The 25,685-nt window shown below is 42.0% G+C and overlaps 1 long non-coding RNA gene across 1 annotated transcript; it reads right to left on the bottom strand.

The window, feature by feature from the left end:
- Positions 1-15,144: 15,144 nt before the first annotated feature.
- Positions 15,145-24,862, bottom strand: LOC127050753 (uncharacterized). The gene is made up of 3 exons (XR_007774272.1): positions 24,703-24,862; positions 24,200-24,346; positions 15,145-16,014 (listed from the first exon to the last, which is right to left on the bottom strand). It is a non-coding gene; the product is annotated as an uncharacterized LOC127050753 (long non-coding RNA).
- Between the last annotated feature and the right edge of the window lie 823 nt (positions 24,863-25,685).

Genomic DNA, 25,685 nt, shown 5'->3' with positions numbered 1-25,685 from the left:
AGAAAATATTTGCCAAAAAAAGTCAAAATATACAGGTAAGGTGCTGTTCAGGGTTCAATCCCCATTCTGTTGATAGTTAGCAAATACAGTAGTTGTAGCTTCATTTTCTCCTTTTGTGGAACAGAATAGTTAGCCATAGCTGGTGCGGTTGTAGACAATGCAGTGTACAGGTTCTGGTACTCTGCCTAGGAAGGAGAAAGTAGGAAGTACAGAGACCATAGAAAGAGTCAAGAGATGATTGTTAGGCTGAACAAAATGATGTCTGCTACTAGCAAGTGTGAGGGCTGCTAGAACATCAAAGACTTCAAGAAGAATGACAGCCCCTAATAATGTGGCTTTCCTACGTATGCTTCTACAACCCATTAGTCATAGTGTGATACCAGTTCCCTTCCAGAACCAGTTCAGAGGGGATGTGAGTCTGTTATAGTCTCAATCACAGAGTCTTGCTATAACGTTCTGTGCTTTTCCACCCAAAAGGTCACTGGATCAAATCCTGGATGATCCCCTATATACATGATAGCCATAATCTTAGTTACCACCAGGCAATGAATCAGAATTGATAGCATGTGTTTCTACAGCATGGGTTGGCAACCTCTGGCACGCAGCTCGCCAGGGTAAGCAACCTGGCGGGCTGGGCCAGTTTGTTTACCTACTGCGTCGGCAGGTTCAGTCGACCACAGCTCCCAATGGCCGTAGTTTGCCATCCCAGGCCAATGGGGGTGATGGGAAGTGGCGCAGGCGAGGGATGTACTGGCCACTGCTTCCTGCAGCCCCCATTGGCCAGGGATGGAGAACCACAGCCAGTGGGAGCCACAGTCAGCTGAACCTGCTGATGCGGCAGATAAACAAACTGGCCCGGCCTGTCAGGGTGCTTACTCTGGTGAGCCACGTACCAGAGGTTGCCCAACCCTGTTCTACAGCTTAAGCTAGAAAGGCACAGTCTGTAGTTGGGGGCTAAAGCAGACATCACATCTGCCCTGGAGCAAGCACAAAGGAGGCTGCTTGACATACACGTCATACCTTACTAAGGAGAAACTAACTCAGAAAATAAGAGTTTTTTTTCTTCTAGTTAACTAACGGTTTGCCATAATCTTATTTTGGGGCATCACTGAAATTCTCACCCATTTGTGGCTCTGCCTTGGAGTAATCTATTACGAAGAGTATGGAGGGCTAAAAGAGGATTTGTGAAAGGGTTTGGTGCAGGGATCAGCAACCTCTGGCATGCGGCTTGCCAGGGTAAGCACCCTGGCAGGCCGGGCCAGTTTGTTTACCTGCCGCGTCCGCAGGTTCGGCCAATCACGGCTCCCACTGGCCACGGTTCACTGCTCCAGGCCAATGGGGGGCGGTGGGAAGCGGCGGCCAGTGAGACTGTCGGCCCGTGCTGCTTCCAGCAGCCCCTATTGGCTTGGAGAAGCAAACTGTGGCCAGTGGGAGCTGTGATTGGCTGAACCTGCAGACAGGGCAGGTAAACAAACTGGCCTGACCCGCCAGGGGCTTTCCCCAAACAAGCGGAGTCCCAACTTTGGGAAACACTGCATTAGATCATACTGCCTTTAAGGATCAGGGTCTTAAGGCCTGATCCAAAGCACACTGAAATCCATGAAAAGATTCTCATTGATTTCCATGGGCTCTGGATCAAGTTCTTCGTGAGTTCCATTTTGTATACATCACATTTCACAGAAGAGTATGTGTCATGGTATAATTCCCCACTCTGAACCTTAGCGTCCAAAAGATGGGGTACCAGCATGAATTCCTCTAAGCTCAATTACCAGCTTAGTACTTGTAGCGCTGCCACCAACCAGGAATTCCAGTGCCTGGTACACTCTGGTCCCCACAAAACCTTGCCCGGGGACCCCCAAGACCCAGTCCCTCTGGATGTTAACACAAGGAAAGTAAACCCTTTCCCTCACAGTTGCCTCTCCCAGGCTTCCCCTCCCTGGGTTACCCTGGAAGATCACTGTGATTCAAACTCCTTGAATCTTGAAACAGAGAGGAAAATCCACCTTCCCCACTCCTTCTCTCTCCCCCTCCCAGACTCTCCCTGAGAGAGAAAGTAATCCTAACACAGAGAGAAAATAACCTTTCTCTCCCCCTTCCCTCCTTTCTCCCCACCAATTCCCTGGTGGATCCAGACCCAGACCACTGGGGTCTCACCAGAATAAAAAAAAATCACGTTCTTAAACAAGAAAAGCTTTTAATTAAAGAAAGAAAAACAGTAAAAATTATCTTTGTAAATTTAAGACGGAATATGTTACAGAGTCCTTCAGCTATAGACACTGGGAATACCCTCCCAGCCTAAGTATACAAGTACAAATTAAAACCCTTTCAGCAAAATACATATTTGAACTCCTTCCAGCCAAATACACATTTGCAAATAAAGAAAACAACATAAGCCTAACTCGCCTTATCTACCTAGTACTCACTATTCTGGACATATAAGAGACTGTATCAAAGAGATTGGAGAGAAACCTGGTTGAACGTCTGGTCCCTCTGAGCCCCCAGAGTGAACAACAATCAAAAACTAACAGCACACACAAAAACTTCCCTCCCTCAAGATTTGAAAGTATCCTGTCCCCTGATTGGTCCTATGGTCAGGTGACAGCCAGGCTCACTGAACTTGTTAACCCCTTACAGGCAAAAGAGACATGAAGTACTCCTGTTCTATTAACCCTTAACTATCTGTTTATGACAGTATGTTTCACTGTGTAATTAGAAAAATCCTTTACTGTGCTTGTGGAACATTGCACAGTTGGTACCAGAGATTAGAACTGGGGCCTAACAATGTACCTTATTGTTTCCATTTGTCTTTTTCCTTTAAGTTCATTTTTAAAAAAATCCTCACTTTACAGTTTGGCTGTTTAAATTCAGTTATGTCACATTTCTTTGGCCTATTTCACATGTATTGCTGTTGTTTGGTCATATTGTTTCATTTCAGCTGCTAGTGTCCTTTTGGCTTCATTCACATCATTTTCATATCATTTTGTCTTTGATTTAGTCCAGTAGTTCCATCTTGACTTCATTCACATAATTCCACTAAGGCATCACTTTCACCTTTCAGAGTGAATATATCCAGTAAACACACGCACGCTTTTAATAATATAATTTATGTAGTCCCTTGGTTTTACGCTTTTAATATGGCAAAAACAGAATTTTCAAACATATATTTAATAGTTACTTCAAGACTGTTCCAATATTTCCAAGTTATCTTTTATTCTTCAATAGTTTGTTTGGGTGCTAAGATCTTTCCAGCTCAGTCTGTGCAGGACAACACTACCTCACTCTTCCCACCCGCCTAAAAAAAAATCCAAATTGGCAAAGACACAATACAATTTAATTCCCAGGTGAGAGGCTAAAACACAGACTAACATGTCTATTAGTCACACTGCAACAAGTCTTCTCTTCAATGAAGTACAGTAAGCAAGCATTTCAGATACCCACTATTACCTTATATAGTTCTGTAGGATTCCCAGGAAGCAGAAGGAAGTCAATTTCCTAACCAAATTCCTATTTTTCCCCTATGTTTTATGCATGATTTATTTTCTTAAAGGAAAAAAAAAAGCTGGGAAACAGGTAATTGCTACAGTATACTTAAATCACTGGATTTTTTTTTTAATAATGGAAAGAGAACAATGCAGATGTTTCCTACACACATATCTCTAGTACAGGGATCGGCAACCTTTGGCACGTGGCTCGCCAAGGTAAGCACCCTAGTGGTCCAGCCCAGTGTGTTTAGCTGCTGTGTCCACAGGTTCGGCTGATCACAGCTCCCACTGGCCGTGGTTCACCATCCCAGGCCAATGGGGGCAGCAGGAAGCAGCAGCCAGCGTATCCCTCAGTCCGCACCACTTCCCGCTGCCCCTATTGGCCTGGAGAGGCAAACTGCGACCAGTGGGAGCTGTGATCGGCCGAATCTGCCGATGCAGCAGGTAAACAAACCAACCCGGCCCACCAGGGTGCTTACCCTGGTGAGCCGCGTGCCAGAGGTTGCTGATCCCTGCTCTAGCACATCAGACACATTAACATATCTAATAAAAAATACCATGAGAATGGTCCCAGCACCTTACCATGCAAGGGAAACTGCCCAGTGCTTCACAATATGCTAAAACTCCAGTAAGTGATAGCAATGTTAGGTGACATATAACCGGTAAATCAAAATAAAATACTATTTAATAGATAAGGCCCAAGAATGCAGCACTAATGAAGGTGGTGTTTGTTTTTTTTCTTTAAGTGAACTTAGTGCTTAAAAAGGTGACAAATTGACTTTCCCAGCAAGTGAAGTCCTCTGTTTATCCACAGAACAGGCACTGCATGTATAGTAATGCATATTTCTCTGAGCTTGCCTCCAATGTACTTCAACTCTGTCTTGGAGGGTGTCAGGGATCAGGCCCTGCAGTAGATTTGGTCTCCTAGCAACTCAACAAGAACAGCTAGCTTGCAGCAGACTACCTGAATGACTGCACCACCTGATCGGTCATGAAGGGCAGCTGGCTGGCTTTTAAGCTCATCAACAGCAACAGCAGTAGCTTCCAAGTTGTTCAATGTGTATCTTGGCTGACTCTAGGCTTCTGATCCTTGGCTTCACCTCAGCTCATGACTGTGGTTGACTATCTGGCTCTGGCATTTGGCTCCTATCTCTTCGGTACTGACCCTTGAGTTGTTCTGGACTTTGCCCACCCTGCATGCAGCTCTAACTGGTAGGCTGAACTCTTGCTTTAACTATTAGGCAAGACTGCCCATGGCTTGGCATCTAACAGTGTAATCATTATTAGAATTGAGAGAGTAGTTCAACATTTGGGTCTATTGATCGGAGATCTTCGGTAGCAGTGCCTGGTCGGGATGCACATGCTCAGCTGCTGTCTGGCACTTTTGTTAGAGTCTGCCTAAGCGAGTGCCCCCCATACTTCCCTCAGTTCCTTCTCTACTGTGGAGAAGTCAGAATAAAACTCCAAAGTAAAGGGGAGGAGGGCGGAGAGTGGACAGAGCCAGTTCCAGGCACCAGCCTGGCAAGCAGGTGCTTGGGGCAGCCAACGGTGAGGGGCAGCATGTCTGGGCCTTTGGCAGCGGGTCCCTCACTCCATCTTGGAGGGAAGGACCAGCTGCCTAATTGCCACCGAAGGCTGAAGTGGCAGCGGTAGAGCTGAAGATCGCGATGGCTTTTTTTTTTTTTTTTTTTGCTGCTTGGGGAACATTCCCACAGGGGGTCACATCTCAAAGAACCTCAGTTACTACAAGATGAGTAACTTTCTCTTCTTCGAGTGCTGTCCCTGTGGGTGCTCCACTCCAGGTGAATGTGAAGCAGTACCCACTATGGCTGGTGGGACTTTGGAGTTGAGGCAGTGAGTACTGTAGACAGTATTGAATGGCCCATTATGGCGTCTGCCACGGTATCCTGCATGATAGCATAGTGTTTGGTAAATGTGTGTTCAGATGACCATGCAGCCACCTTACAGATATCAGGAATGGATATGTTATGGAGAAAGGCAGCAGATGTTGACACAGCTCGAGTAGAATGAGTTCTGATGCCTTTGGGCAGTTGAGCATTCTGAATGTGGTATCAGGATCTGATGCAGTCAGACATCTACTTGGAAAGGCATTGCTTAGAGAAAGCCGCACCCTTCAGTCTCTTGGTAGTGGAGACAAATAGTCGTGAGGATTTACTAAATGATTTAGTCCTGTCTAAATAGAAGGCAATTACTCGTCTGATGTCGAGGGTATGCAGAGTTGCCTCGTGTGGAGTCTCATGAAGTTTGGGATAGAATGTAAGTAAGCATATTGGTTGGTTAAGGTGGACACCACCTTAGGGAGAAATTTAGGGTGTGGGGCAGGGTAATTTTGTCTTTAGAAAAGGTTGTGTAGGGATGATGGGCCATCAGAGCGCTTATTTCCCCTACTCTCCTTGCTGATGTTACAGCAACCAAGAAAGCTACCTTCATGGACATGTGAAGAAGAGATGAGGTAGCTAAGGGCTCAGATGGAGGTTTCATAAAACCAGGAAATATGAGGTTGAGATTCCACGCAGCTGCCGATGGATAAATCTCAGGGTAGAGGTTTTGTAGACCCATTGGAACATGTTTTATGATGGGATGGGCAAAGAGTGAATAGCCATCTAACAAATCATGGAAGGTGGTGAGGGCCGCGAGGTATACTCTGATGGAGCTGAGCGAGTGTCCGTCCTGTTTTACTTTCAGGAGGTAGTCTAGGATGTTAGGGAGGGTCACAGTATGGGGTGTTAAGTGTTTATTTGAGCACCATAGAGAGAAGCGCTTCCACTTCTGTAGGTAAGTTTTATGAGTGGAGTCTTTTCTACTATTCAGGAGTACATATCAGACTTGCTCAGAACAGGCTAGTTTGCTCAGAATAGGGCCATGAAAGAACCACACTGTCAGGTCAAGTTTCTGGACCTGAGGGTGAAGAATCTGTCTGTTGTCCTGAGAAAGCAGATCTGGTCTGTTGGGGAATGTCCATGGAGGACGAGCAGACATGTGGAGCATGTAAGTATAACATTTCTGTCTCGGCCAAGCCGGGGCTATAAGTATGACCTGAGCCTTGCCGTCTCTGATCTTGTGCAGGACCCTGTTTATCTGAGGGATCGGTGGAAAGGCGTACATGAGAGAGCCGTTCCACAGGATGAGGAACACATCTCCTAGGGATGCAGTCCCAAATCCCACTCTGGAGCAAAATAGGTGGCATTTACGATTCTGGGTTGTGACAAAGAGGTCTGTTGACAGGGTGCCCCAGGGGCGAAGAGCTGTTATAGTATCACAGGGTGCAATTCCCATTTGTGCTCTGTGGAGAAACATCTACAGCATGTGTTGGTGGTAGTGTTGTGGAAGCTGTGTAGGTACGAAGCAATAATTTGTATGTGGTGTTGCATGCACCAGTTCCACAACTGGATGACCTCCATACATAGGGAGTGCGATAGCGCTCCCCCATCTGTTGATGTAAAACATACATGCTATATTGTCCATTAGGACCTGGATAGATTTGTTCTTTATGAGGGAAAGAAAGTGAAGGCAGGCTTGTCTCACTGCTCTGAGCTCTAGGAGATTTGTGTAGACGTGTCTCTGGCGTGGACCAGCGGCCTTGTGCCGTGTGTCACCCCAAATGTGCTTTCCAACTGATCAGAGAAGCATCTGTGGTGAGCATGAGTGTCGGGGAGCATTGCTGGAAGGGAACGCCCATGCAGAGGTTCTCTGGTCTTGTCCATCTTTGTAGGGAAGCTGGTATATTCGCTGGAGGAGTTAGCAGCATGCAGAAGCTGTGCCTGCTGGGTTTGTAGCTGGAGTTGAGCCAGCCCTGAAGACATCTCATGTGCAGCCTGGCATACTTGACCACAAAGGTGGTGGCTGACATGTGGCCAAGGAGCTGTGAGCAAATTTTTGCCTGTATCGTGGGATGAACAGAGAGCGTGCATATGAGATGTCTGATAGCAAGGAATCTGTTGTGTGGGAGTGAGGCTCTGGTTCGAATTGACTCCAATGAATTTGATCTGCTATGTTGGTGTCAGGGTGGATTTTTGAACATTTATTTGCAGGCCTAAGCTGTGGAGAAGGGAGATGATGAAATGGGTAGCTTGTAGCATCTCGTCGTACGAGTTGCCTTTGATGAGGCAATTGTCTAGGTAGGGGGAAAGTATGATCCCGTGTCTGCAGAGGTGGGCCACGACTATGGGTAGGGTCTTGGAGAATACTCTCGGTGCTGTGGAAAGTCCAGAAGGAGTACCCCGTATTGGAAATGGTCGTGTCCGATTGTGAATCGTAGGAAGCATCTGTGGGCTGGATAAATGGATATATGAAAATAGGCATCCTGTAGATCGAGGGCTGTGAACCAATCCCCTTGTTCCAGTGCAGATATTATTGTGCCCAGTGTGACCATCTTGAATTTCTGTACCCTTACGAATTTGTTCAGTTAGTGCAGGTCTAGTATAGGCCTCCATCCCCCAGTCTTTTTCTGGTTCAGAAAGTAGTGGGAGTAGAACCCTTTTCCTCAATGTTGTGTTGGCACAGGTTCCACTGCACCTAGCTGTAGAAGATGAGCCACTTCTATATGAAGTAAGTGCTCATGAGAGGGGCCCCTGAAGAGGGACAGGGAAGGCAGAAGGGTAGGAGGGTAGGATATAAAAGGGATAGAATAACTGAGCTGAACTTTTTCCAGGACCCAACAGTCCTGTGCAATCTGCTGCCAGGCATGGTGGAAAACCTGGAGGCGGTGGCCAAATGGGCAAGTGGGCGGTGGAGTCAAGGGGTGGTCGTGCCGACCCTCGACCAATGCTTCAAACTTGTTGTTTATTTCCCGATGGGTGGGAAGTAGCTGTTTGCACTTGGTTTTGTCTGTACCTAGGAGGTCTAGGGCAGTTACTGGGCATATATGGTCTGGGCTGAGGCTGGTGATACTGTTGTGTGCATGGCCTCTAATAAGGTTGATACCTTTATCTCCTGGGAAGGGATGAGTAGATGCCCAGAGTGTACAGGGTCATGCTAAAGTCTTTCATGGTGTGAAGGACTTCATTGATTTTCTTGAAAAAGAGTTTATGTTTATCAAAGGGGAGGTGCTCCACTTTGCTCTGCAGGTCTTTGGGAATACTGGATGCAGAAAGCCAGGAAGATCGGTGCGTAACCACAGCGGTTGCCATAGTGAGAGCTGCTGTGCCCGCCATGTCTAGAGATGCTTGTAGGGCCATTCTGGAGACCAACTGGCTCTCGATGAGGACTGACTTAAGTCTGCTCTCCTGTCCTCTGGGATATAGGAGGTAAAATCAAAAAGGTTATTGTAGTTATCGAAGTCGTAGCTTGCAAGTAGGGTAGAATAGTTTGCAATTCTGAATTGCAGAGTGGAGGAGGTATAAACCTTGCGGCCCAAAAGATCAAGGCGTTTGAGGTCCTTGTCTTGTGGGGTGGGCCGGTAGTGTGGCTGTTTCATCCTGTTTGTCGCTGCATCCTCTACAAGAGACTTTGGCTGTGGATGAGAGAATAAGAAGTCTTCGTCCTTAGCAGGAACATAATATTTACGTTCAGCCTTTTTGCAAGTTGGTAAGATAGAGGCTGGGGTCTTCCAGAGAGTGTCAGCTGGTTCTAGGAAGCGTGATCTTTGAGGGCACAGAGGCTTGGAGGATTTTGAGGAGTCTGTGTTGTGTCTCCTGGACCTCCTCTAAATGTCTTGGCTGAATGCCACCCTCTTGAAAAGTTCCTGGAATTTTTTAAAATCATCCACATTCTGTGGAGGCACAGGCATGCGGGCTCCATCTGGAGCTGATGGAGAGTTAGGAGTCAGTGAATCAGGGTATGGTCTATAGCCCACCTCTTCAGAGGGGGGTTCAGGCACTCTAGAAGTAGATGGAGCTGGAGATAGAGGTGCAGAAGGACCATGTAGTCTGGTGGAAGAAGTATGAGGGCGAGTAGCAGTAGGAGCTGGCCAAGGGTATCACTGAGGCCAAGGCATAGGATAAGAAAAGTTAGGTGCTGCTCACGGGGGGACGAAGTAGGGAAATTGAGACTCATGGTTGTGAGTCATGATCTGAGGTGCAAAAAGTTCCATTTGAGGAGGAGAGGCATGTGGGGAGAACTCCGCCTGCTGCTGCATATCAAGCTCACTGTCACTAAAGGTAGCCAGGTCAGGTTGGGAGAATGGCTGGTCAAAGAGTGAGAACAGTGTGTCTAGAAGCGGAGGGTTAGGCTCAGGTGCCACTGAGAGGTCGTCTTGACTGAGGAACTGTTGTTGCTGCTCTCTGGGCTGTGATTCTGCTGCACACGACCTGTGCTCAGAGGCGTGCACAGACTTTTGTTTGACTTTTCCTGGTGCCATGTGTCACTTACAGGCTCCCTCCAGAGGTCCACTCCTGCTATCTGAGTGGCAGGCAGGCTCAGTGCCAATGTTCTTTTCGGCACCGGATGTTGGCACTAGGTCTATTTTCGGTGTTGAGGGGACCCGTGCCAAGGAGACCTTACTGGTACAGGAGGTCGGGTCCCTGCCTCTGTGCTCTGAGGGAGCTGTGGATGAGGTGCTGGAATGGTCGGAGGTGCTTGCCTTTGATGCTGTCAGTTCTGAGGGTAAGGATTTTGCAGGAGACCCTTTACCATTGTGAAAATCTCTGCATGGAGACAGTTGGGCTTCCTGACTCTTTGCCTGAGAGGGTGAAGCCGCACTCCCGATTGGTTCGGACCTGGCCAAGGAGCATGAGGAAGAGGGTTTGCCATTGCCCATCTCCAGAGGCGGCTGCAGGGATTTCTGCATGAGAAGCATTTTCAGCCGCAGGTCCCTGTCATGATGAGCCCTGGTTTTGAGGCTTCTGCAATGGACACACTTGGCAGGGATGTGTGTCTCGCAGAGGCACTTCACACAACATGAGTGTCCATTCGACTTTGGCACAGAGTCCTGACAGGAAGCAAATTTTTTGAATCCTGAAGCCCCTGGCATTATTGTGCTAGGAATGCCAGGGGACAGTGTCTCAGCGGGAGACAAACTTGAAGAAAAAAGGTGTTTTTTTTGTTTTGTTTGTTTATTTTTAACTAAGTAACTATTCTAAAGGAAGGGAAACAACTGGGATGTTACTAACTAACTATTTCTATGTTCTTTGTAATTGTTTCCTTCAGAAACCTGGGAGGAGGATCAGAACTGCCCCGAGTCCCATCTTCAGCCGAGGACTGTTGAAAAGGAATTGAGGGGGGCACAGGACATGCGTGCTTAGGCAGACTCTAGTAAGACTGTGAGACAGCTTTTAAGTGAAAATGCACATGCCCACTGATCTTGACACACACAGAGTTTTACAGCACAAAGTGAACCTGAACATAAACAAGACCTCTCTGTTTTTCTGTTACTCACTTTGACCATCACAGAAAGTCAATGTCTGACACAATTTTTTAATGCCTCCAAAACTCAAGACTAGTGGTTGAAACATGGCCAGATTTCTTTCAAAGGCCCTTTGAGGTGGCTTGTGTGCTTGAGTTTGAACATGTGGTTAACACCTCTCTAGCATTCTAATCCCAATGAAGAGTAAAGGAATATATATAAATAACCCAACACAGCATTCAAACAGCAGGTATGGGTTCATCCGATGGGACACAGCTACTGCTCTGAAACCTGACATTAGCCTGTAGTTTTCAGTTCTCAGATATATTTTTTACCAGCACAAGAGATCAGGAGTATGAAAATCGGTTTGTATAGACCTCAAGAGAACTAATTATGTGGTGAGAAGAGTGTATACTATTACTATGTAACATACAATACAGAAAAATTACCATGCATCAGTCACTTGAGAGGGGAGAACTTTAGACCAGTAATCGCTAGAGTTGTGTGTGGGTTTATTCTTAAACTCCACTGTGGGCCATCAACACACTATGGTCTTCACTAGTGGATATTTTTCTCATATTGGTTTATCATCTTCATAATGCACACTTTGCCATTGTGAATGCTATACAATCAACTACAATCGGAAGTGTTGCCTGGTGGTTGCATATTGATCTCAAATCTGGACAGAGGAAGACACTTACTTTTTGGCTAATAAAGGTTCAAATAGGACAGCATAATGCATAGTACAATTGCACAAGGAGTGATGGTTTGACCCTTTGGGCTATCTGAGTACTGCCCAAAACCCCACAACTATCCTATTGCTGTAGTAATAAGTGTGGGCACACACAACCGTAATGATCTCTCATGATCATCACCATAACGTAAAAAAAATAAGATTCAGGGTTACAGCTTTAAAAAGGTAATGCTAAGCACCATTAAATCTATTTAGTAGCCTCTCAGAGTATCTCTTGTTCTAATTTTGCACTCACAATTTTATAGTATAGTTTTGTAGTCACATGGAAAATCTGTGTTAGGTTCCCATGATCACTTCCTTGCACTGAGTTAGCAGAATCTGAAAATAAAGTGAAGGCAGTATATCCAGGCACTGTGCAGAATAGAGAATACATAGCATGGTCCATATCTGTCTCTATGAGAGCTGGTTGGGAATATTTTGATTAAATGTCTAATGTGAAAATACTGGTTCAACAAAACCAAGATTTTGCAAGGAAATTTATTCAGAGTCATTGTTTCTCAGGATAGAGTCCCCATCCTTGAAGTTATCATGCATCTGAGGAAGTGGGTATTCACCCACGAAAGCTCATGCTACAAAATGTCTGTTAGTCTATAAGGTGCCACAGGATTCTTTGCTGCTTTTACAGATCCAGACTAACACGGCTACCCTCTGATACTTGACATCCTTGAAGTGATCACAATCTAAGTACCTACATGGGAAATGGATATTTAATAGTGGGCTCCTTTAATTTAGCAGAGAAAGGTATAACAATGGCTGGAAACTGAAGTTAGACCAATTCAGACTGGAAATAAGGCATTCCTATTTAGTAAGGTTTATTAATCACCAGAACAAACTGCTGAGGTTCATGGTGGAGTCTCCATCACTGGCAATTTTTAGATCAAGATTGGAAGTTTTTTGTGGGGACCATGCCCTAGTTCAGTAATTTATTCAGGAGAGCCTGTAGCCTGTGTTATGCAGGGGCATGTCTACACTGCATCTGAGAGCAAGCCTCCCAGCCTCAGTCCACAGATTCATGCTATCACTCTAAAAATGGCTCTGTGGATGATGCAGCTCATTCTGGCGCTCAGACTAAGTGTGAGGAGGGGTGAGCATGAAAGCTTGAACAACAACGTCAAAGCAAAGTCTACACAGCTAGTGAGAGGCCCTCTAGAACATACATGTGCAACTGACACCCTCCATCTGCTAATAGGTCAGCAACAAGGGCATTCAACTAGCAGAGGGGAGACCCAAGTTTTGAGACCTGTATTGCCAGATTCAGATTGCTTGCTATAGTCAATGTCTATGAAATTACTTACACAAAGTGAAACAGCTCTAATGGGAGACATGTAGAGTGAAACTCTGATGCTATGCCCTGGTGGTTAAGGCATTTGCCAAGAATGCAGGAGACCTAGGTTGAAGTCTCTTCTCTGAATCAGGCAGAGCAGGAACTTGTATGTGACTCTCCCACATCCTAGGTGAATGCCCTTGCCAGGGGATTGTTCTGGGGTGAGGACTGTCTGCTTTGTGGCTTTTTGCAAACATTTTTTAAAGAGTCTCAGTTTCATCCCAGTGTGGAATGGGAAAATGTTTAAAATCTCCAAGCTTTGCAGGACAGGAAAACCCTTCCCCCCGCCACCTGCAGCATACTGTGGGGCCATGTAGGTACCCATAGCAGTGCCACTGACTTGAAGGTATATATTGTCCCCAAATGTGAAATAGTTGTGGGTAAGGACAAAGTCACAAAATTCAGCCACCAGGTTAGCCATGATATTATCGGGGATACTATTCCTGATGGCTTGTAGTCCATCTTTGTGTGGAATGTTGATGTAGAGGGCTTCTACATCCATAGTGGCCAGGATGATGTTTTTTTATGCATACTTCCACCTTTTCATGTTCTCTGTACGTATAAATATCTCCTATCTGTGTGTTCCATTCTATGCATCCGAAGAAGTGAGCTGTAGCTCACGAAAACTCATGCTGAAATAAATTTGTTAGTCTCTAAGGTGCCACAAATACTCCTGTTCTTTTTGTTTATTCACAGTTAACCCCCATCAGTCATTTTGACCTTTCATGGTGGATTTGCTTAAGTGAGCCTTAGTCATATCTAGAGCTACACAACACTCAGTGGTTTCACAGGGCAAGGGTTTATGTAAACCTTTTCTTCGCTTTCAATGCACACAGATTGGCATCCACTGTTTCACTTTGAGCACCTAAGCTGGGGGGGGGGGGGAGAGATAGCTCGGTGGTTTGAGCATTGACCTATTAACCCCAGGGTTGTGAGTTCAATCCTTCAGGGGGCCACTTAGGGATCTGGGGAAAAAATCAGTACTTGGTCCTGCCAGTGAAAGCAGGGGGCTGGACTCAATGACCTTTCAAGGTCCCTTCCAGTTTTAGGAGATTAATAATAATTGGAGATATACCAAACTAGATCAAAAGCTTAAAGCAAAACTCAGCAAAATCCCCAGTTTAACCTGGCTTCACATTTACATCATATGAAACCTCATATTTTGCATATTTTTTTCTATTCAAAAACGAAAAATTAGCCTGGCATCATTCACTGCTGTACTCAGGGTCATTCAAAAGGTTTGTGAAACTCTGTGAACCATCTGATCAACCTGATTTGAGTTTGGAGTTTTTAATGTCACCCTAAAACCAGATGACTTAAATAGCTTCAGGCAGAGATGAGCAATTGTAGTAACTCACTGAGTGTGCTGAGTTCAGCTCCTTTTCTCTGTTTGTGAATTAGCCATGAACTGTTTAGGGATTTTGTCCAACTTATGTTTTATACCAAGTTATTTGCTGCATTTTGTCTAAAAACAATTACTTTCATGCAGATTGTGCCATTTTTGAGTATTTTACATTCAAAATTTGAGCTGTGTTGTCACATACTTTTTTGTTTGGTTGGTTGGATTTTGCCTGACTGGAAGAGTAGCATGTTTGAGAGTTCAAAATTCACTTTATATAGTTATTCTGTCCTGTTAGCTTAGTATTTGCTATTTCTGCAAATAATCCTGCCAAAATGATTTGTTCACTGGAATATTTGTGAACAGTAAAAACATTTTTCAAAAGGGAGAAGCTTAACACAGCAAAAACCATTCACTGTTATTCAATCAACTATTTGTGAATACCTCTGAAAAATCCCCTCTCCTCTCCAGATCTAGGTTTACACAATGCTAGTTATAACCTAATTCCAAAATCACCTGAAAATAAGAAGAGGGAAAAAACAACAACCTGGATTGTAGAATTCTTGTTCTATGTTTTAGTATTATTAGTTCATGTCTTTTAGGTTTTTCTATTGGGTTCATTCAAGATTCTCTGCATCTTTTACCAAAATTCCTGTTTTGCTTGGTTCTCAATAAACACATCTTTTAACATCAAGATAGCAGGTGCTCAGCAAACAGAGAGCCTCAGCTGAATGAGCAAGGGCATTAAATTCTCTTTTTGCTTCTTTCCCAGGATCAAAAGACGGACTTTAGTCATTCTGTTTGTTCAGCTCTGGACTTCTAAATTTGAAAAGGGATCACAATTTTTCTGAAATATGAAGTTGATGACATTCAGACTGTAATCCATTAGGAGCTGAGCTGAACCATCAAATTCATTTCGATTGTAATCCCAAGCAGTTCAAATCCAGTTCTCAATAAGGGAAATTTTAAATACATTAAGTCAATCAAGATCCGCACTTCTTCATGTGTTGAGGGATCTCAAGAAAAAATACATAGTTCAGAGAGGGAAGGACCATTTCTTACACTATAGGAGTTCATTTACATAACTGATTGAAGTACATTATAGGCATTTTGTAAGCTTCCTCAGCGCTTCACTTTATACAGCATAAAATAAACCCCCATTGCTTAGCTTCTTTTTTGTTCTTTGCTCCTATTGATTTTTCAGCAAACACTTAGGCTCTTAGTTAACATTTTACATTAGTATCCTTAATTATGCTGTACTGATCAGCATGCAATTATACTGTATATAAATGCGAATACCATTTTTTGACATTTAATTTTGTGCACTAGTGAAGTCGGTGAAGCTAATTATTTACAATAGTCATGTGGCACTTATGCCAAGTAACATTGAACCTGAGCATGATTCAAATTAACAATTGATTAGAATGATTCATTAAAGGTGTGGGAATGCAGTACATTTTCAGGTGGAACTTGATGTCTGTTTATCTGGAAGCCCTGATTTTTATTCAGTGACTGCCATGCGATTAGACACGAAAAAATAAAATGTTTGAACTTAGTTTTCCTATGCACCAGAACTGGAATGATTATTAAGGTAATAACCATTAAAAGCCTATAATTATACATTAGATGTATATTTGGCACATGTAGGTGCACTGAAATTCTAAACAACTGGTGGTGGTGGTGGTGGTGGTTAAAATAGTTTTGTCTCGCTATATTCTCATATTGTATTTAAGAGCATTATGTTATCCCACTTCCAAATCTCTCCCAATACCAGACTTCTGTTGTGAAAGTTCCAGGCTTCAGATAAATCACCTACAGTAAAGAAAAGGTTTTAAACATCAATCTTGTGTAAATCTCTTGTCTGGTTGATCGGAGAGATATTTTTATTGTCACTGTTTTCCTGGATTACTGCTGGACAGAGAAAATGGTTTCATAAAGAAACAGTTGTCTATTTCACAACTCGTGTCAATCCAACTTGTTTTAGGCCCAGTCCCACACCCCTGTGTCATAACTTTATTCCCAGATCTGGACCTTAGCGTCCAAAATATGGGGGTTAGCATGAAAACCTCCAAGCTTAGCCACCAGCCTGGACCTGGTACCTGCTGCCACCACCCAAAAAATTAGAGTGTTTTGGGGCACTCTGGTCCCTCTGAAAAACCTTCCCTGGGGACCCCAAGACCCAAATCCCTTGAGTCTCACAACAAAGGGAAATAATCCTTTTTCCCTTCCCCCCTCCAGGTGCTCCTGGAGAGATACACAGACACAAGCTCTGTGAAACTACACAGAGAGACTCCCCCTCTCTGTTCCCAATCCTGAAAACAAAAAGTACTTTCCTATTCCCCCAGAGGGAATGTAAAATTAGGCTAGCAATCCAACACACAGATCTCCCCTTGATTTCTTCCTCCCACCAATTCCCTGGTGAGTACAGACTTAAATTTCCCTGAAGTAAAGAAAAACTCCAACAGGTCTTAAAAGAAAGCTTTATATAAAAAGAAAGAAAAATACATCCAAATGTCTCTCTGTATTAAGATGATACAATACAGGGTCAATTGCTTAAAAGAATATTGAATAAACAGCCTTATTCAAAAAGAATACAAATCAAAGCACTCCAGCACTTATATTCCTGCAAATACCAAAGAAAAGAAACCATATAACTTACTATCTGATCTCTTTGTCCTTACACTTAGAAACAGAAGATTAGAAAGTAGAACTACTTCTCCAAAGCTCAGAGAAAGCAGGCAGGCAGAAAACAAAAGACTCAGACACACAATTCCCTCCACCCAAAGTTGAAAAAATCCGGTTTCCTGATTGGTCCTCTGGTCAGGTGCTTCAGGTGAAAGAGACATTAACCCTTAGCTATCTGTTTATGACACCCTGACTCTTACAACTCCTGCTGAAGTCAAAGGGCATCATCCTCCTTTCAAAAGGTGTAGCTACAGCTATGCTGTCCTTGTGATCACTGGAGTTGTTGGAGCCATTATGTGAAGGCAATGGGATTTTGCACAAGCACAATGGTCCACCCACACAGTATAGGATCAGGGCCCTTAAATTATAAACTCCCAAGGGCATGAACGCGTCCCATCCCCATTTACCCCATGCGAAGTTCTGGCATTATAAGTCTAAGTCTTTTTTATGGACATCACTCATTTGTTTTTGGTTTACATTCAAAGAGGAAAACCATTCTAACTAGTGATATTAATTACAGTATTAGCTGACTCCCTCTTATATTCTTGTAACTGCCATTTCAATGATAGAACTTAATTTAAGTATTTTATTACTTTAATATTTCCGATTTAGCATACTGTGCTGACTCACCAGCTAGGGAGGAAAAAAGAGAGTCCCAGATAAGATCTCGGTACAGCCCTTTCTTCAGGTCTAGAATTATCATGTCCATATGAATTTATACTTGGCAGAGCAGGGGCCAAATAGACTGTAGTGACTCCTGCTGAAATAGTATAGGCAATCATGTAAAATTATAAGTTTTTTAAAATGTATAATCTTTGGTGGAAGGAATAAATATGTAATTAGGATGTTATTAAAATGCAGGTTTTTCTTTATTTTAGCACTTTTATGACCTATGTAGTCGGGCTTTACTTACAGATCTTTCAGTTCACAGATCATTGACCTTTGCTTGTAACAGCTGCTCTGAAATCATTACGTTCTTTTATGTCAATCTGGCTGCCATGTAAGCACACTAAACCACACTTGGAGATTGACTAGGTCCAGTTAAGGGCAACAGAGATGGTTCAGATACATGGGGCTTGTATATGGTGAGAACATGTAACAACTAGGATTATTTCGTCAAGACAGGAGAAATATTGGATGGGGAACTGAATGAGGTTATTGACCTTATGAAGGGCACAGCAAAACAATGATTAGTCGTCCCTGTCCAGCCTGCCCCATAGTATTAAAACACATATTATATTAAATAAAGAAAAGTAAATGTATAGTTTGTTAAAGAATATAATTTTATAACAGGTTCTGTGCCAGCCTGTAGAATCACTAGTGCAGGAGGCCATGAGGAAAATACCGTGGCTAGATTTTTTTATTATTTTTTTAAGGTGCTGGATAATTTTATAACCACTAATAACATTTCTAACTATGCTAGCTAAAATAATAAGTCTAATCAAATCTTTTGCTGTAAGGCATAATCTGATCACATGCTGCAGTCAGGAAGTAATTTGTTTTCCATGTACATTATAGTATTGTACAGTGGGCAAGGTGCACTATAAAAGAAGTTTCTTCAGAATCATCAGGTGCAAGTCAATGGTTCAGGCCATTTACAGACTAGCTGGACAACAAGCTTTGATCCAGTATAGCAAATCCCAGGTTGCTATGCCCAAAATTATTTACTAGTTATCTTATTGAAAAAATTAATATGCTGGCCCATTATTTCATTGAAATATGCATTTTTGCTCCTAAAATTATAAAAAGGCATTGGTCTATTTTTTATCTTGCTTGACTTGTATACTTCAACTCAGTTTTTTATATAAAATGTGTAGAAAAACAATAAATGCTAAGTAGCTGTGCTGTGACCCTATCAGTTACAGAAACCTTTAGGCCTAAGCATGTTTTTACAACAAACCCAATGTAACACCCTAATTTTCTAGGATTTACCTTAGAAATGGTGACTGCAACAATGTATTAGTAACTTAACAAGTATTAAAAAACTGAACTGATACTAAAAGGTCAGACTTCTACACACATTTTTTTCCTGATTAAATTATACTGTGAATTAGAGTTTATAAATCCAGTTAATTTATCCTTTTAAGTGAGGTACTATTTCAAGTTATCAAACTATCTAGCCATCCTTGCTAGTTAGGTTTTTATTCCTCCTGTTACTCCCAAGAAAAAGTACATTTTCTTTCAAATAATTGTCCCCTAAATTAAACCAAAATTTAGACTTTGGTTCACCTCTAGAATAATCTGCCTATCACCCCCTTAATCTGCTTTTCCTGGGGTATGGGTCTCCAGGGTAGCTAAGGAAACATTTGAAGGACACTGGTATTATCTTTGGATAAAGTGATTGACACAGGCAGTACTCTTACCAAAATAGCTTTTATTGACATAACTCACAATCCCTACCACAATATGATCTAAAATACAAAGCCCTTATTGCAGGTTAAAAACACTTTAACTACAATAGCATACTGTTCAAATGATTAAGTCAGTGGTTCTCAAACTTATTTGACTGCGCCCCCTCCTTCTTTGTGTCTGTAGTAGTTTATGCCCCACCCTCTTCCTGTCACACAAGTACACATACCAATAAAAAAAATCAATATGCAACTCTCAATAAATATTAAAAACAGGTAAGGCATTGATTCAGACAGAAGCAATGATACATTGTAATAAGAACAAAAGCAAAACAGCAATTGTGATGGATGGTTACAATTAAATGTGTACACCGTGTTGCAGCAAATGCATTAACATACAGATGGCAACAACTTTGCATAATACTATGGAAGCTTAACAGAAATCCATCAAAATTCACAGTGCCATCTAGAGTCAAATACACAGCACCATCTGAGGACCTGATATGACTGGAGGAATCAGCTTTGCTAGCTATTTGTTGCTGTGGGTAAAATATGCTCAGTAAGGTTTTTTTGGGGGGGAGGGGAAGTTTCTCATGCCCCCCAGAATACATCCTGTACTCACTCCTCAGAAAATCCTTCCCCCGAGTTTGACAACCTCTGTTCTAAGTGATGTGCTCTATTACTGGTGATCAGTCTGCAATAGATCGCTGACAGCAATTCCTAATTTATATTTTGCGTTTTACATAAGAAAATGACAATTAACAACCATTCATTCATACACTCATTCACAGTAATACTATACTTATGCTAAACTATAGTTAAAATAACAAGCTAACTATCCCTTGATTCCACTCCATTGTTACAAATGTTGTTGCTACTTGTTGCTGAAGTGGCTTTTCTCAGCAGTCAAGTATCGGGGGTAACTGTGTTGGTCTGTATCCACAAAAACAATGATGAGTCCAGTAGCACCTTAAAGACTTAACAGATCTATTTGGGCATAAGCTTTCATGGGTAAAGAACCCACTAGTTGCATCAGAAGAAGTGGGTTCTTTACCCACAAAAGCTTATGTTCAAATAAATCTGTTAGTCCTTAAGGTGCAACCGAACTCCTCATTGTTTTTCTCAGCAGTGTTTGCCAAGATTTTAAACTGTCTTTCCAGCAGATTTTCTGTACTCTTGGTCAGCCCTCTGATCTTCTGCTGTTAGGACTCTCAGCAGCTTCTTTCCAGCTGCTCTTCTCACTGGATCCCAACTGACTTCTCTGCTTGCTCTTCGATCTCTCTCTCCCACCTCCAACTGTCTAAACTGCCTATAACTGCCTATAACTACCTTATATACTGTTTTACTGGATATCAGATCTTTGCCAGGGCATGTTTGCTGCTAAACATTACCTCATGCTAGGATGTATGCCAACACTTCACATGTGTGTACTGTCAACATTACCTTGGGCATGCCTGGACTTGTTCAATACCATTAACCTTGCACATGCTCACTGCTGTTATTTTGTCTCAGAGCCCTGATTATCTCATCTGACCCTACTGCCCAGGCTCTAGGCCATTTATTTTGTGGCCACACTACTATATTAACTGGGCATGTTCCAAATTTGATTGACTTAGCTAATTTTTATACTGCTTTGGGTGGAGTCCCCAATCACATAGACCTGCCTTTTCCTGTGATAGGGTGTATATGGGCTGTAGTTGGTTGCAGTGCGGAAGGGCTGGGCCAAGGTTCGTCATCCTCCCCAGCCACCATGAGGAGATGCATGTATCAAAGAGGAAACTGTCCTTCAACATTCCTCACACACATCCCCACTGGACCTCAGAAAGACAACTCACAATCTGGCTCAATGTTTTTCAAATATGGCTAGTAGGAGTCCCTGGATCTTTTAAGATATGAGTGCCTAAAGCTAGGCATTGAAATGCTGATTCACTCATCTACATCACCACATAGGTGCCAGACATTGGTATTTAGGTGCCTAACTTTAGATTCTTTGCTTTGAAAAGTAAACCAACTTTTAAAAGATCCAGGGACTCCTACTAGACATATTGAGCCAGACTGTTACTTGTCCTTCTGAGGTCCAGTGGGGATGTGTGTGAGGAATATGGAAGGACAGTTTCCTTTTTGTACATGCATCTCCTCATGGTGGCTGGAAAGGATGCAGAGCCTTGGCCTAGCCCTTCTGCACTGGAACCAACTGCAGCCTATATACACTCTGTGCACTGGGAATTTTGGGGAGGATTGTTTCTGTGTGTACAGTTCCTGTGTGAGAGAGAATCCTGCCTCCTGGGGCAGTGAGGCACTCCATCTCTCTTGATATAAGGCTGTATCTAAATAGCAGTAGGTAATCCTCTCTTTAGGAACAATTATGTTTCTCTCTCATTCACATTCACTTTCTTTAGTAATAGACTAGTTCCTGTGAAAACAGGATTTTTGCTCCCCAGGACTTAATCTGTTTCTGCTACTGCACTCATTCTTTGTATGAAATCAGACCATGGAATCCTCCAGTTGTGACACTATCATTGTCAACAGCAACCAAATGTTACATCACAAACAGAGGACCATCACTCTAGGTTGGAAAGAAGCAGCAGGTTCATGTAAACATTGAAAAATCTAAATCCTATTTCTATGTAAAGTGAAAATGAGCACCAAGAAATAAAGAGAAAATATGACCTAATATTCTAGAGATGCAAGGATTTTACAGTCCTCTGGAAGGAAGCGATGTCTTTTTTAGGAATACGGTATCATTGTTGCTGAGTATGGCTTGGGCTAAGCTTCTCTTTACTTGATACTGAAAACTTGTGACAACTTGAATAGTCTGTTCATAACCCAGGTAGAATTTTGAGGAAATTGCATAGAAAAGGTGAACAGCAAGCCTTGCGTGTGTGTAACATGCATGAAATTGGCATTCATTATCATGGACTGCTTGCCTCACAAGAGGACACTGATCTAATATGTGTCAGGTCATAATATGGAGAATGGAATAGCGTGTGTGTGTGTGTACACGTGTCCTTTCTCTGTTAGAACAGGCTTTTGGGGTTGCAATCAAAGCAACTGTGAAAAATTATGTCACCTTTGTTTTCAGGTTGTTATAATAGTAGATTAGGGTTTCATACTTTATTGCATTCAGCGGCCAAAAATGACCAAATGAGCGAATAACGTTGTGTGAGAAAACTGCAAGGTTTGAGAGCATTAGGAAAAATAAAACACAAAAAACCTCACATTAGTTAAATATGTTTAATTAGCCAATTAGCCATAGCATGTTTATAATTAATTCATTAATTTCAGGTGGTTTTAGCTAAAGTGCAGACTTGAGAATTCTTATCAAAATACAGTTTAAAGATAAATAAGAAATTACAGAAAGTAAACTAAGTATAATTATATGAGAGTGTCTAAATGCATGAATTTTATTTATGATGTTAAAACTTATCAAGAAGTAATAAATCCTATCATAATAAATCAGTCTTCTTATCAAATAGTAAATGTATTCTAATTATTTATTCTGTGGAGGTGATCTTGTATAGCACAATTGAAATATGGTTCCTTAATACAAGTCTTTATCAATTTGTCAAACTTTATATCAATCAAAAGTTACAGAACTGTCAGTTCTACCATCAGTAATTCTAAAGTTAGATGTTTGAACAATTATTGAATTACTGAAATGTCAATTAAATAAAAAAATGCCATCCCTGATGTTTATGATTTACAGCCAAACCTTTTTCTTATTAAATGCATAAGCCCCCAAATATGCTTTTAACAACTCAGTTGTTTCTAATTTCTAAGAAAATTCCCCAATATGTGTAAACACAGGTAACCTGTAACCCTCATCTTGATTTGTAACTCTTACCTATCCAAATGCTAAAACAATAAGCTTTGTATCTTGTATTTCATGTGCTACTACAAATCCAGGGTTATCGGAAAAATCTTTGTTTTCAGCTTGTATGCTTTTTTTTAGCCACTTTTCCAGCATAGTGAAAACAATTTGTTAGAACTAGTACTATGCTGAAATAATTTAATGAATTTGCCCACCGCAGCACCAGTGCTGACTATAAGATGACAATTCCATTTGACAACAACTTTCAAGGTTATGAAATTTTGTTTGTTGTTCCTCACTGGAATGAAAACAAAACCTTTCAAATGCTTTTGTAAAAGAGAATTGTGTCAGAGCAAAAAAGACTAGTTTTAGATTTTTTTCTTTCCAGTCACCATCACCTTAGGTCAGTGACTAGATAGCAGTGGAACTCAGAAACTTTCTGTACAAACCACTGAAACCAATATCTTCATAAATCGCATTTTGATGAAGACAGATTTAATTGAAAATTTTCCACCAGCTCTACCCAGCATTCCTAACCTCTGTTGTTTTGTTTTTGTTTTTAAATGGGCATATATTGGAAATTTTTGAATGAGACACTAAGTCATTACAGACATTTTAACTCGGATACATTCTCTGTGAAAAGTAGTTACTATAGAGTAACTAAGAGATCACTTGGATACAAGAAAGAGAGTCTTTTTTTATTATTATTTATTTAACCAGTGGAGCAGGTGGTTAGATGAATTCTCCAGCTCCTTTGGACAGTTCACCATAGCTGGTCTCTCAGGAGATATAAAACCTTCAGTTCAATTCAAGGTGATATTACAGGTCTTTATCTGGTATTATAGCTATAAACCCTTAAGATTTTTTTAAAGACACCTAATGAGGTCTTTGAACATTCTTAAATGTTGCAATAAGGGAAACCAATGGTGACCTGAATGTGGTCCATTTCTCAGTATCTCTCCAAGTGTTGTTGGCTTGGCTTTAGCAATTTGGTTCTGACATCTTTAGGCTTTTTATCTATTCCTAGCATACAGTCCCATCACCCTCCATAAGTTTGCTTCTGAGACATGATCTTGAATGAACTGGTGAGGAACACATGCCTCTGGCATTACTTTCCATGATTCAAATCAGAGGAGGTGGCATTAGAACTTACCTCTAGATCCATGTTAGCGTGAGTCTGATATCTCACGTTGGCTGTGAGGATTCTCTTGCATCAGAAATTAATTGTTGGAACAAATTATCAAAAGAAGTGTTGGATTGTCCATCTTCTCATGTCTTCAGATCAAGACTGGATGCTTTTCTGAAAGGTATATGTTAGCCAAACACAAGTTATTGGGCTCAAAACATGGCTAACAGGGTGAAATTTAACAACTTCTGACATACAGTTCAGACTAGATGATCTAATAGTCCCTTCTGGCCTTAAACTCCCTGAATCTATGAAATACTTTTCTGAATTATTTATGCACAGATTGTTCACAACAATCAGTTTTCCCCTTATCAAAAATTATGGAACATGTGTATTTATAAGCATGACTCAGCTTTTCCTTTGAAATGCTGTTGGAAGCTTGTGGTTTTTGTCTAGTCTATATAACAAAGGCCCTATAGCAGTTTGTCTTCCAGTTTGTTTAGATGTTGTATTATCTGCAGATTGCTTACCATCAGTTGTTCGGTTGTTTACTTGTATTTCTTCTTCAGACGAATATGGCATGAAACCAGGGGTTGCCACCTCTGAGGAACAAAAAAAAACAAACAAAAAAAAGACATCCAGGATGATCTTGAGCTCCTATAAAACTTGATAGCTGGTAGCATGTACTGAGCATCCTTACAGAAGGGTTAAAAGAAGAGAGCCCAGCTCAATTATGGCTTGACTAAAGGAAAGCAGATCTTCATCTTGTACGCTGAGAGGGAGAGAGGCCTAGCTGGGGCTAGGAATTGTTTGAAAGGTGGCTGCCTACCAGGGCCAATTTGAGGTAAAGTAAGCACCTGATGCAGGACTATGGTGTGGACTAGAGTCTACTGCCTGTTGGAGCCTCCCTGAGGGAAGGTATGTCTGATGTGCAACTATTTGATTTGTCTCCAGTGACCTTCCTGCTTGTGCTCAGTGAATCTGCTCCAGGTGGTGTCCTGCCTGAAGGAGTGATGTGAAACAAAAGGTCTTCTATTTTTGCTTACATCTGACTAGGGATCTGGTGGTGTCTTGTCCTGAGCCTAGAAGGCAGCAGGTCACACACCAGACAGATCCTTTTTATTAAAGCTGGCATTTCTGCCTAGGTTCCTCCTTTTTCTTTGTTCTCTAAAAGACTAATTTAAACTCTGTATAAGTTTCAAAATTTCTCTAATGTTATGTATGCAATATTTCTTATAAGCTTTTAAGTCTATAAAAGTGCTACAAATACTCTAACATGTTAGATATTTGTTCTAACATTTTTTCCATGAAATAGAAAATTTTCACATTTTATTTTTAAAACATAATGATGTTCTGATCTTAGAAATATTAGTGATCAAATTTGGATTTATTTGTCTTAAATCTTGGAAACAACACATAATCCTCACTTGAGGCTTCATTTAGGCCCAACATTTTCTGCTATTTGTTTCCACAGTCAGGCATCAAATTGGAAAAGAAAGTAGTGATACTCTGC

Source organism: Gopherus flavomarginatus, chromosome 1 (genome assembly GCF_025201925.1).
Source record: "Gopherus flavomarginatus isolate rGopFla2 chromosome 1, rGopFla2.mat.asm, whole genome shotgun sequence".
Lineage (NCBI taxonomy): Eukaryota > Metazoa > Chordata > Testudines > Testudinidae > Gopherus > Gopherus flavomarginatus.
Note: the sequence above shows the minus strand (reverse complement) of the source record. Positions and strands in the feature narration are given on the sequence as shown.